The 12,604-nt window shown below is 45.1% G+C and overlaps 1 long non-coding RNA gene across 1 annotated transcript; it reads left to right on the top strand.

The window, feature by feature from the left end:
- Nucleotides 1-8,533: 8,533 nt before the first annotated feature.
- On the top strand, nt 8,534-11,038 carry LOC103638458 (uncharacterized). Its single transcript, XR_558804.4, has 2 exons — nt 8,534-8,933; nt 10,855-11,038. It is a non-coding gene; the product is annotated as an uncharacterized lncRNA (long non-coding RNA).
- The last annotated feature ends 1,566 nt before the right edge of the window (nt 11,039-12,604 follow it).

Here is a 12,604-nt window from a genome sequence, read left to right as displayed (position 1 = left end):
CTTGAGTCAGTTCTCGGAACTCGTCCTCCTTAAGCTGTACAAGTCCTTGGGGCACATGGTGCTCTCGGAAGGCTGCTTCAAATTCCGCCCAGGTAGCATCTCTGATGGTGACGTTGAAGGTGTCCCACCAGGCTAAGGCCATCCCGGAAAGTTGGTGGGCAGCCTTGAACACGCTGATTTTCTGGGCAACCAATGGCTTCCAGCTTTCTTTTGATCGTGCGCATCCAATCGTCTGCATCGAGGGGGTTGCTTGATCTAGCGAACGTGGGAGGTTTGAGTCTCAGGAAATCCCCCATTCTGTCTTGCGGTCTTCCACCATTTGGTCGTTGATTCTCCAGACTTCGAGTGAGGACCTCGATGAGTCGGGTTTGATTGGCTAGAACTTGGGCTAGGTCTAAGGGTAGTTGTGGAGGTGCGGGGAGGTGGGTTTCACTTTCCTCTCTAATGGCTTCCCCTTCAGCTCTCAGGGGAAACCCTGCTCCAATCCTGGAGGCGGTAGGAATGGTTTTATCCGAAGCCATCTGCCAGGGAAGAGAGTCACTATTATGCACATGCAAATTGTTTTCAACCAAGTTATTTTATTCATTACACCAGCACATTACAAGCATAAGACTACTACAGGTGGAACTACACGAGAGCGTTCCCCGAGGTGCTACCGAACTCTTTCTCTAAGGTATCCCCAAATTCCTTGAGAAGATCATCAAGGCTCGCTAGGGATATATCCTCGGCGTCGGACCAATCATCTATTCTGAGGGGCGGTGGGGCTGGAGGGGTCTTCTTCTTCTTCTCTATTTGGCATCCTTGGTTGGTGGTCTTCTTCTAGATTTTCTTCTTGGGAGTGAGCTTCCTTAGCTTCTTGTCATAGTCCATCTTTAAGGTTCGATAGGCCTCACGGGTGTTGGCCTCCTCGCCTTCTGCTATGTCGAGACTCTCCTGGAGAGATGCCTTCTCTTGCTTAAGCTCTTTGACCTACTGCTCTAGGCTTTCCACTCGGGAGTTTAGGTGGGTGCAGTGGGAGGAGAGCTCATCGTAGTGGTTGTCGAGGGTGTGGAGGTATCCGACCATGTAGACGATGGTGGGGTCATCTTCTATGGGGTCTCCTCCTGACAGAGCCTGGAGTCTTTTCCTCCAGGTGGGGGTATTTTTGTTGCTGGGTGGAAAATATCGAAGGGGGGTCTTAGAGACCTCTCGGCTGTAGTTTTGGCACAGTTGTTTAAGGGCTTTTCGGGCAACACTCTGGCAAGTGTCTGGAAAGCGGTGCCCGATGAAGGTGACTTGGAAGGGAGGGTGGTTTGGGTAGTTTCGACTTTCTCCCAGGTAGACTGCCATAGAGCACTTTTCTAATCCATTTTTGCGATATTCCTTCCAGACATATTCGGGCTTCTTGCGGATCCCCATGCGTAGCGCGCAACTTCGTAGAAGGTGGGGAAAGCCTTCCTCCTCTGAGCAATAGGATGTCCTAATAACCCAGGGGCCTTCCATCTGGTAGAAGAAAAGAAGGGTCTATTAATATCGGGGAAAGGAGGGAGAGTGTTTCTTGGGGGTAAGAGGTGTTTTTCTTGTTAGGGCAACTTTTAAGGTCAGGGCTGTGGTCTACGGCCAGTCCTATAGGCTCTGATACCACCTGAAGCGTCCCGATCCTTTGGGACTCAAATGTGATACGATTACTAGTCCCAAGAGGCTAGTAACCACATTCATTACTTCAAATAGTTACAGAGTCTGAATAATGTTATTACAATACCGGGGGATACAAGCTCGAGAGTGAGCCGAAAATCATAAAGCGCAGTGGAAGGTAAAATAGCCCAGGCCACAGGCAGAACTGGGTGAAGACACAGCCCCATCAATCAAGCATAGTAGAAAAGAAGTTCTTCAGCTGCTGAAAAACATAAATAAATCTGGGTGACTACACTAGGTATTCCGCAAGCCCACCCGGCTCCCGTAAAGAGAAAGTGACCTATGTCGTACATGCTTTATATGGTGGAGTTGAAGTCACTCATACTTTTTTAGAGAAAGGCAGTACTTTTTGTTTAGGGTTTTCCCAAGACAATAGAAATAACACTTGCTTGACCACCACTGAGCTTCCTGCTCCCGTGGCACCACTTTCTTTCTAGAACATACACACACATTTCCCTGTTCCCGGTTGTAGTAGAAACACTAATTGTCATACCATTCCAGACTCGTCCATACCAGTGGACACGGACTATTCGAATAGGTTTAGACTCTGCGCAGAGGGGTACACTTTACCCACTAGTCCGGCTCTGCGATCTCATGGCCAATGAGATCCGAATCCGAAACTCTTTCCTTCCTTGCATGTCCTAACCTTAACGGTTATACCGGAAGGAGTCAGGCCACCGCCATGTCCAAACCGGACAAAACTTTCCCCCTCCTTATCCTCCCGGTGCTCCCCAGCCTTCATAACCCTAGGGTTGGATCGTATGAGTTCAGATCGAGTGGCTGCCCACACAGCCTCGAGTGGTTGTACTTTTTATGAGTACAGGTAATGAAAGATGACAAACCGGTCCTTATACGAGAGGACAATCCTTCTGCTCACGCCTAAACCAGCTGAGCCAACACCTTAGGCCCTCCCCTAAACCAGGGAGTCCCTGATCATCCTACTCACCAGGTGATGAGGGTGAATACCCTTCATCGCACACTTTTTGGAAAACATGTTCTTGCACCCTTTTCCTTACCCCATGTCTTTCAATCAAAGTAATAGTTGATGCGGGCTCTCTCGTGCTCACCATGCAATTCGATTCCCATCCCATATTCTAGGCTTAGGCAGTGGTAGAGAGAAATAGGTAAATAATGCATCAAGGGAAGGATGGACTTGCCTTCGTCGAAGCTTTCCTGGCAAAAGAGGTTTATCTCGGAGGGGTCGGGTTCTTGCCCTTCTTCCGGAGCTATAAGTTCCGGAGGATCGGATCCCTCTTCCGCTAATCAAACACAGATAATAACAATACATCAACATAGTGACTTTAGTGGGGTGTGCAAGTTCTTATACTTTATTATTTTTGTGCCCTATAATTAATTTAGACTATTTTGGTGCATAAAATATTAGCATCTCAATATATATGTGAAAATGGGAAAAATAAAAGGGAAAAGAAAAAGAAGAAGGGATTTTCAGCCAGCTGGGCCGGGGGGGGGGATTTCGGCCCACCAGGCGCGAGCGCGCGCGCGGGCGCGCTTGCGGCCCAGTTGGCCCAGCTGCGCGGGGCGACGGCGGGGAACGGCGCCGTGGCGCGGGGCCCACACGCCAGGGAGAGGGGGTGGCTGACGGCGTTGACGGCAACAGAGGGAGGGCAGGGGGCTCGACCGGGGTCCGGCCGACGGCGAGCCCCGCGGCGGTTCTCCGTCATGGGTCCGGTTCTTCGACGGGGAAGCGGTGGTGAAGCATGGGCGGGTGCAGGGGGTCACGGGGGTGGGGTGAATTTGACCGACGGTGGCCTATGGCGGCCGGTCCGCGGCACGGTGGCGGGTGCCCACGGCGGTGATGCCGTCGGTGCGGTTGCCGGCCACAATAGAGGGGGAAAAGTGGCGCCCTATGACCGTGAGAGTGTGGCAGAGCTTCGAGCATAGCTTAATTGGATAGAGGATCGCTAGAGGGGGGGAAGGGAGCTCACCGGAGCGACGAAGGGAGCACGGCGGCGCTAGCTCGAATGGCTCGGGGGAGAAGGCAGTGGAGGTGGCCGGAGCTGTGTGGTGAAGACGGGCTCGGGCGGGTGCTTTATAGGCGCTCGGGGGAGGGAGGGGGATGGAGGAGACGGCGAGCACCAGCGAGCTCGCCATGATGGCGGGAATGGCGCTAACGCCGATTGAGATGGCTCGGGCAGGCGGGGGGGTGAGGGGACGGCTCGAGTACAGTGGCGGGGTTGTCGCGGAGGTTGGGCGAGCCTTAATGGCGAGGCAACGGGGCGAGGGGGGGCTCGACCGCGGATGCGCCGGTGAGGGATGGGCGAGAGGGACAAAGCTGACAGGCGGGCCCTGGCTGCCAGCGAGAGGAAGCGGCTCGAGAGGGAGGGGTGACGAGACGCTGACGGGCGGGGTCCGGATGTCAGCGAGAGGGAGCGGCGCGCGGAGCTGGGCCGCCTGGGCCGGGGAGAGAGGAGGGGAGCGCGGGCGTGCGGGGGCTGGTTGGGCCGGATTCGGCCCAGCCGAGGGAGGGGGGAGTTTTCTCTTTTTCTTTTCTTTTTCTAATTCTAATTCCTTTCTTTTCCTTTTTCTATTTTTGTTTCTTTTTCCTTTGAGACCAAAAATATTTTCTAAGTGATCTTGAGTGAGAAATATAGTCTATGTGAGGTGCTCTAATTATTTCAAGTGTATGCATATGAGAAGGGGTTCTAAGGGTAGAGTTTAAGGAAGAAGAATAAAGTAAGGGGGGAATAGGAGGTTAGGGTTTCAACCCTTGGTTGGGATTTTGGAATGTTACATTTCAAGACTACGACGAGTTCTAGGCGTGGGTTAGTGGCAACCCCCAGTCGGCTGCCTGTGAAGGCCGCGTGTATCTACGTTTCGTTTTTCGCACTTTAATTATTGTAAAGACTATGTGGATGTCTGAGACATATGATGTAATCGACTATCATTACCCTTTTATGTTATCATTTGAGCACTATTTGATGATTTCCAGTTATGTAACTGTTGTGTACGTGAATTGCTGGTCCTGGCACGTACATGGTTCGCATTCGGTTTGCCTTCTAAAACCGGGTGTGACAATAGATCACTTAATGATGTTACCATTAAAAACAAGTATCCTTTACTCTGCATTGAAGATTTATTTGATCAGATGAGAGGTGCTAGGGTATTCTCTAAGATTGATCTCTGATCGGGTTATCATCAAATGAAGATTAGGCCATCTGATATTCCCAAGACGCTTTCTCTACCCGATATGGTCTATATGAATTAACAGTCATGTCGTTTGGCTTAACCAATGCACCAACCTACTTTATGAATCTGATGAATAAGGTGTTCATGGAGTATCTTGATAGATTCGTCGTGGTATTCATTGACGACATTCTTGTTTATTCCAAGAATGATAATGATCATGAGGAACAACTGCGGATGGTGCTACAGAAGCTACGAGATAATCAACTTTATGGCAAGTTCAGCAAGTGTGAGTTTTGGCTTGATGAAATACCATTCCTTGGGCACATCATATCCAAGGGTGGAATCTCAGTGGATCCGGCTAAAGTAACAGCGATAGTAGGTTGGAAGATACCAAGTTCGGTCACGAAGGTCCAAAGTTTCCTGGGACTCGCGAGCTATTACCGGCGATTTATTGAAGGGTTCTCCAAGATTGCTAAGCCTATGACCTCACTATTAGAGAAGGGAATGAGTTTAAATGGACCTTGGAATGCCAAGAGAGTTTCAATCAACTGAGGTTTAAATTGATGGCAGCCCCAGTGCTGATTATGCTTGATCTACAGAAGAGTTTTGATATATATTGTGATGCAAGCCGCCAGGGCTTGGGATGTGTTCTTATGCAAGAAGGACACGTGATCGCCTACGTGTCTCTCCAGTTGCGGAAACATGAGTTGAACTACCCCACTAATGACTTAGAACTAGCAGCCATAGTGCATGCGCTCAAGATATGGAGACATTATATAATGGGAACTAAATGCCAAGTCTAAATCGATCACAAGAGCTTAAAATACATCTTCACTCAGAAGGATCTCAACCTTAGGCAACACCGTTGGTTGGAGCTCATCAAAGACTATGACTTGGAGATTCATTATCATCCGGGCAAGGCGAATCTGGTTGCGGATGCCTTGAGTCAGAAGGAGCATGTCCATGCAGCTATTGTCGGCCAGCTACCCGATGAGTTAGTTGAAGATTTTAGAAGACTCAACCTGGGTATAGTTGCACACAATGAAGGAATCACTATTGAAGTAGAAGCTACCTTGGAGCAGGAAATACGCAAGGGACAGATTGGTGATGCTGAAATCCAAGAGATCAAAGATTTGATTACTGAAGGTAGCGGTCTAGAATTTACGGAGGATGAACAAGGCATAATATGGTTCCAGAACCGGATATGTGTTCCTGAAATTGATAGCCTTTGTGAGACTATACTGAAGGAAGCCCATGACTCTGATTACTCTATTCATCCTAGTAGCACTAAGATGTATCAGGATCTAAAGCAGAAGTACTGGTGGTATGGGCTGAAAAGAGATGTAGCTGCACATGTGGCTGTGTATGATGTATGTCAAAGAGTCAAAGCTGAACACCAAAGACCAGCTGGACTACTGCACCCGTTAAAGGTACCCGAATGGAAGTGGAAAGACATTGGTATGGATTTCATTACCGGGTTGCCTCGCACCTCGAAGGGTTATGATTATATATGGGTGATCGTGGACAGATTGACCAAAGTGGCTCACTTCATTCCAGTCAATACTACTTATAAGGGTTCTCAGCTGGCAGAGCTATACATGGCTCGAATTGTGTGTTTACACGGGGTATTGAAGAAGATTGTTTCTGATCGTGGATCCCAATTGACCTCAAGGTTTTGAAAGCGCCTTCATGAAAACATTGGTACGAAGTTGAACTTCAGTTCGGCTTATCATCCTCAAACTGATGGCCAAACTAAGAGGACTAACCAAGTACTTGAGGATATGCTGAGAGCTTGTGCCCTTAAGCATGGGGGCAGTTGGGACAAGAGTCTACCATATGCTGAGTTCTCTTATAATAATAGTTACCAGGCCAGTCTGAAGATGACACCATTTGAAGCTTTATATGGTAGAGAGCGCATGACTCCTCTATATTGGGATTAGACTGGAGAAAGACAGTTCTTTGGGCCTAAGATTATTCAAGAGGCAGAAGAACAAGTTCGTATAATCCGGGAGAACTTGAGGGTAGCACAAACCCAACAAAAGAGCTATGCTGATAATCGAAGAAGACCATTGGAGTTTGAAGAGTACCTCAATGTGTCACCAATTTGTGGAATGAGGAGACTCAAAGTTAAAGGCAAGTTATCCCCTTGCTTTTTTGGACCCTTCAGAATCTTTAGGCGAGTTGGGGAGATGGCCTACCAACTCGAGCTACCAGATCATTTGTCTGATGTGCACGATGTGTTCCACGTGTCTCAACTCAAGAAGTGTCTCCGTGTCCCTGAGGAATAGCTACCATTGGAAGAGCTCAGTGTGCAGGGTGATCTAACTTACACGGAGTATCATACCAAGATCATTTGACACTTTGACTCAAGTTACAAGAAATAAAGTGATAAAAGATGTGCAAAGTGTAATGGAGTCACCACGGTGAAGATGAAGCTACTTGGGAGAGAGAAGAAGAGCTTTAAATAGAATTTCCCCACCTCTTCCCTAGTCCTACCTAATCTCGAGGACGAGATTTTTTTTAAGGGGGTAGGATTTGTAATACTCAAACCTGTAAACCATATTAAAGGAGAAAAATACTTCTATGTATTTTGTCTCTATTTATTAGAACATGAGAACAACCTTATTCTAAGTAAATAATTTATACATCATGCTGAAGTTTATTTGTTTGTGCATTCACTCATAAAGATAATGGTAATAGAAATATACAAATGGTGAAATAGACATTAAACCTAATTTGTAAATTAAGATTTGGAGAAAAGAAAAGAAGAATACTAAACAAAAATAAAGGAAATAAATATATAAATAATTAAACCCCTTCCATACTACTATGTCTATTTTTGTACTTTTAATTTGATTATAAGTCATAACACTATTTAAATTCAAATTTGAATTTTAAATAAAGAGAAAAGAAAAAAAAAGAAAAAGTACTCGCTAGGGGTGGGCATTTTAAAACCGAAAACCGAATCCGAACCCGAACCGAACCCGAATAGACCGAATTGTCGGTTTATTCGGGTTTTCGGGTTCGGGTTCGGTTCCTATATGTGTTATATTTCGGGTTATGGGTTCGGGTTCGGTTCCTAATCTTTAAAACCCGAATAGACCTAATAACCCGAAATGTAAAAAAGCTCTTAATATGTGATGGTATTATTATATGATTTATGAACTTATTAGCTAGAAATAATGATATCGTCTTAACGATAGTATATATATCTTTGTATGCTAATTTTTATAGTCACTTGTTGTAGTAATAGTACTTTCAATTAATTATTCATTGTATATATTTTAACAAAATATACTAGTCTCTCTACAATTCGGGTCTATTCGGTGGACCGAATAGACCGAACCGAAATTGTGAGTCTATTCGGGTTCGGTTCCTAAAATATTTTTGGAAATTTCGGTTCTCATTTTTCAGAACCCGAAATTTCATAAACCCGAATAGACCGAACCGAATTACCCTAATAGACCGAATGCCCAGCCCTAGTACTCGCTAGGCCGCCATCCTCACCTCACTGCTCGGCCCAATTGGACAATCCACTCACCCGCGCGGCCCAACGTTCCTCCGTCCGCTGTGCGCCGACAACTGGGCCCCATCGGGCAGTCACTCGCCCGCGCCTCTTCTCATCATTTCACTAGTACGCGGGACCCACTTGGCAGCCGCTCCCCCACGCCCATGGTGACCGGGTCTCCTCACTGCGCTATGGGACCCGCAGGTCTGCGCATCCCCCACCTCCACTCGTAACGGAACCCCCACGAGCACCGCGTCGATCTCGCCGGGCGTTTTGGGTGGTTGGCGGCGTGCGCTAGCCACTTCCACGCGTATAAGGAGTCCGCCCCGGCCGAAACGCCTCGCGACAACAATCCCCTAGCCGCTAACCGACTCGACACCATTCAATCTTGCGTCGTGGGAGAGTGCCGCTCCACCATCCTCGTCCTTGGCAGTGACTCGATGCTGGTGTTGGGCGCAGGAGATTCGCCGCGGGGGTGCGCTCGCAGTTGTGTCAACCAGGGAGATCGGGGTTCACCAGAACAGCAGCAATTCCTTGTCGTTGCTCATTCGTGGCCGCAAATCCGCGTAGTGCGTGAACAACCTCAACCAACGCCTAATCTCCAGTGAGTTAGCTTCCAATCGTTTCGCTTTCTCCTTGCGATCGTGTTGGACCTTTTAATTGGATGTTTAGTGCAGTAGCGGGTCCATTTGCCCGTCGCCGGCGGCGGGTTCGACGGAGGTGTGGGCGTCGTCTGGGGAAAAGTGAGTTGTTGGAGAAGACGTTGTCCGTGCCGTCTGATCTTGATTGAACGGCGTAGATTAGATCACTGGATAACCTTTCGTCCAATTAAATCGTGCCCGTGGATCTGGGATCCGATGACTGGAAATGAATCTGATTGATTTAAATCCGAGCCGTGGGTTGTAGATCGGAGGGTCAAGGGCGCGTACCGATTCAGCCGAGGGTAGGTCTAATCCTAGCGGTCAAATGAAGTCGGTATGTCGGGACCTAGCGATACCCCTTCGCGAACGCACTTTTTCATATGAGTCCTTAGACTATTTAAAAATAAAGCTGCCATCCAGTGTGACTATAATCTGAGTCTTGGGGAATTTTGCAGACTGACCATGGGCTTTCCGTTTATTATGCGTGCTGTCCAAGGAATTGGAAAATCGGAGAAAATTATATAGAAAATGAATTTTAGTGCAAAATTTGTTCCAGAAACTTTAATTCATAGAAAATACATTTTAACTCCTTTTTAGTCTATTCCTGTTCCTATAATTTTGTAATAATATTGTTTATCACTTAGTGCCACTGTTTTAACATGAAAGACACATTAGAATTGATCACTCAATTAATTTTGTACCAAACACATAAATACTTCGAAAAATCATAACTTAAAATCCGTAACTCCAAATTTAGTGAATCTTATTCCTAGTTCTCGTTTCGATGCGTAGATTATTATTATGTATTATGTATTTGTGTTTGGTGTGATGTTAATTTCTGCTATACCATGTTTGTTTGTACTGTTGCGAGTAGACGAGGAAGCTACTAAGGATCTAGGTGTTTAGCAGGTAGAAGTTGCTGAGCAGGAGCTCATTGGAGGTCCTTGACCACTTTTATTTATCCAATAATGTTCTTTATAATCATTTTATCATGCATAGACTTAATTTTGATGGGACCCAATAGGTCACTCTAGTCTGGTTATCTTTTTACCTTGTTTACCCTTGAATTTTTGGGTAGTCTTTGCTATTGCTATACATGGTTTTGGGTGTTGAGATAACTATTATAGTTGATCATTCTTTATTACTGTTCTATTTCGGTTCATGATAAGACAACTATGTTAATTGGAACATCGAGCTTAACTTGAGAAACACGTGCCACCACAAGGGTGGAATGGGACGCCCTTGGCTGACTAACTAGGAAAGCTAGTGGAGGACTACCTTACCCAAAAGGGGCAAGGGCAGTAGGGGAGTAGGCGTGTAGGGAGGTTCTTGGGTTGTTTTTGCTGCGATGGCGGTCAGACGGGGGATTCCTGCATTGCTCTTCCAAGAAACTGTAGCGGGTTTTCAGAAGCTAGTGGAACTTTGTAAAGGCCTCATAATGGATCCATAGCCATTCACCTTGGTAGTGTCTAAGGGTCTAGCTAACCCTGGCGAGATGGGATACACGACTTGTGGGTACAGGGCACAACCTCTGCAGAGGGTAAAATTGGTATACTAGTCGTGCTCGCGGTTATGAGCAGCTAAAGGCTCTTGCATGATTAAATTATGAAACTAAATTCAATTTGTCATTTGCATCACATTGGGATTTATTATTAATTTTGATCTACTATTACTTTGGTTTGGTATTTACTTATATTTAGTAACTGCTAATAAAATTTGACCAACTTATTAAAAGCAATGCTCAGCTTTAACCCCTATTGTTGATCAGCCTTACACTTCACATGAACTCCCACCTTTGGTGAGTTCATGCACATTATTCCCCACAACTTGTTGAGCTATGATCTTCTGTGAGCTTACCCTTGCGATATATATAACCCCCCACAGGAGAAGAACATGTGGTCTAGGAGGAGCTGTACAATGAGGAGTATGAGTTGCTCTAGGTGGCGTCTCCCAGCCAGCTTTGTGACGCCAAGGAATAATACTTAGTTCGCTTATTATTATCATTTATTTTTGTAAGACTTCCGCTATGTAATAATGACATTTATGTTATTTGTGACATTTATCTCTATAGACTGTCATTATATGTGATGATCTTCTTTGGCGCACATATGAGACGCACCTGGCTTTATCTCTTAAATCCGGGTGTGACACCTATGAACTACAAATACAAACACTAGCAAACTCATTAGTCCACAGGTTATGTTGACCATCAAACACCAAAAACTTTTGAGCCAGATGGCACGAGGTCCATTCTCCTTACAATCTCCCCCTTTTTAGTGATTGATGACATCACAACCAAAGCAAGCAAATATAACAAACATTTGAATGAAAATATGCAATCTACTTGCTAGGATGCATGAGTGTCCCCTCAAAGTGAGATTATAGACTTAAGCCACCCCCTAACTCCATAGTTCACTTACTTCCTAATTTAGGCCAACGATACTTGAAAGACCAAAACCACTTGTAAGATGAAAATTTTAAATTTGGTGATGTTTGGTGTTTGGCATATTTTTCAAGCTTTGGTCCCTAAAACTTGTCCCCTTTAGCATCAACCACCGAAAAGAAAGACATTAAAAGCATATAGGAAGCAAATTAAGACTTGCCCTCTAAAGGATTTATCAATTGAAGCATTAAAAGATTGCTCCCCGTAGATGAGTGTTCTCCCCCTTTGAAAGAATATTCCCCCTTTGTCCTAGACGAGGAAATACTCCCCCTTTTAGAGATCCTCTACTTAGGAAAAAACATGAGAGAAATAGAGGTACAAGACATGATTTGATTAGACAAACTTCCCTTATGCATAGATAACAAATATATTTTGACAGCATATGCATTTAACAACATGGAAAGTATAAGATATGAAATGTAGTCTAATAAAAAACTAGAGAAGACATGTAAAAGATACCAAATGTAGTTATGTGAAACATGAAACTACTTGGAGATTTGCAGTGGAAGATTATTGTCTTTCTCTAGGGACTCCATTTTCCTTCAATGAGACTTCTACATATAATAGACTTAAAAACATGTATTAGTTTCAAAGACTTAGATTATAGAGTAACCTCAAGTGTCCATACAAGGTTTGAATACTTGTAGAAAACATGCACTTTGATTTTGATATTAAGAGGGGCAAATTATCTATAATCTGAGCTTTGGCACATATAAGTTAAATGATACCAATTGAAGCATGGAGGATATCAAATGTGAAATTTGTCATGTATCTATACCAATTGGAATATCATTTACTTAGAATGTTTAATAAGCTATGTGCCACGCTTAACAATTTTTTTTAAACCAAGTAGCTTTGCTCAAGAATGTGAATTGAAAACGAGCAATCCTACCATATGATTGACCTAGTATGTATGCAATTTTAATTGAAGGAAAATACATCATGTAGAACTAGGCATGTAAGGTAAAAACTAGATACATGAAAATAGATACACATATCTAAAACAAGAAATACAATAAATCTAGTTACCTTAGTCATGGGAGGAAAATTTGGGTCCAAAGTATTCACTAACTGAAAGTCGCCTAGAGGGGGGGGGGTGAATAAGCGAAACCTGAAATTTATAAACTTAAACACACACTAAGATCGGGGGTTAGCGTTAGAATTATATTCAAGTCCAAAAGAATATCTCTC

Source organism: Zea mays, chromosome 9 (assembly GCF_902167145.1).
Source record: "Zea mays cultivar B73 chromosome 9, Zm-B73-REFERENCE-NAM-5.0, whole genome shotgun sequence".
NCBI lineage: Eukaryota > Viridiplantae > Streptophyta > Magnoliopsida > Poales > Poaceae > Zea > Zea mays.
The sequence above is the reverse complement of the archived record's forward strand: the minus strand, read 5'-3'. Positions and strand labels throughout refer to the sequence as shown.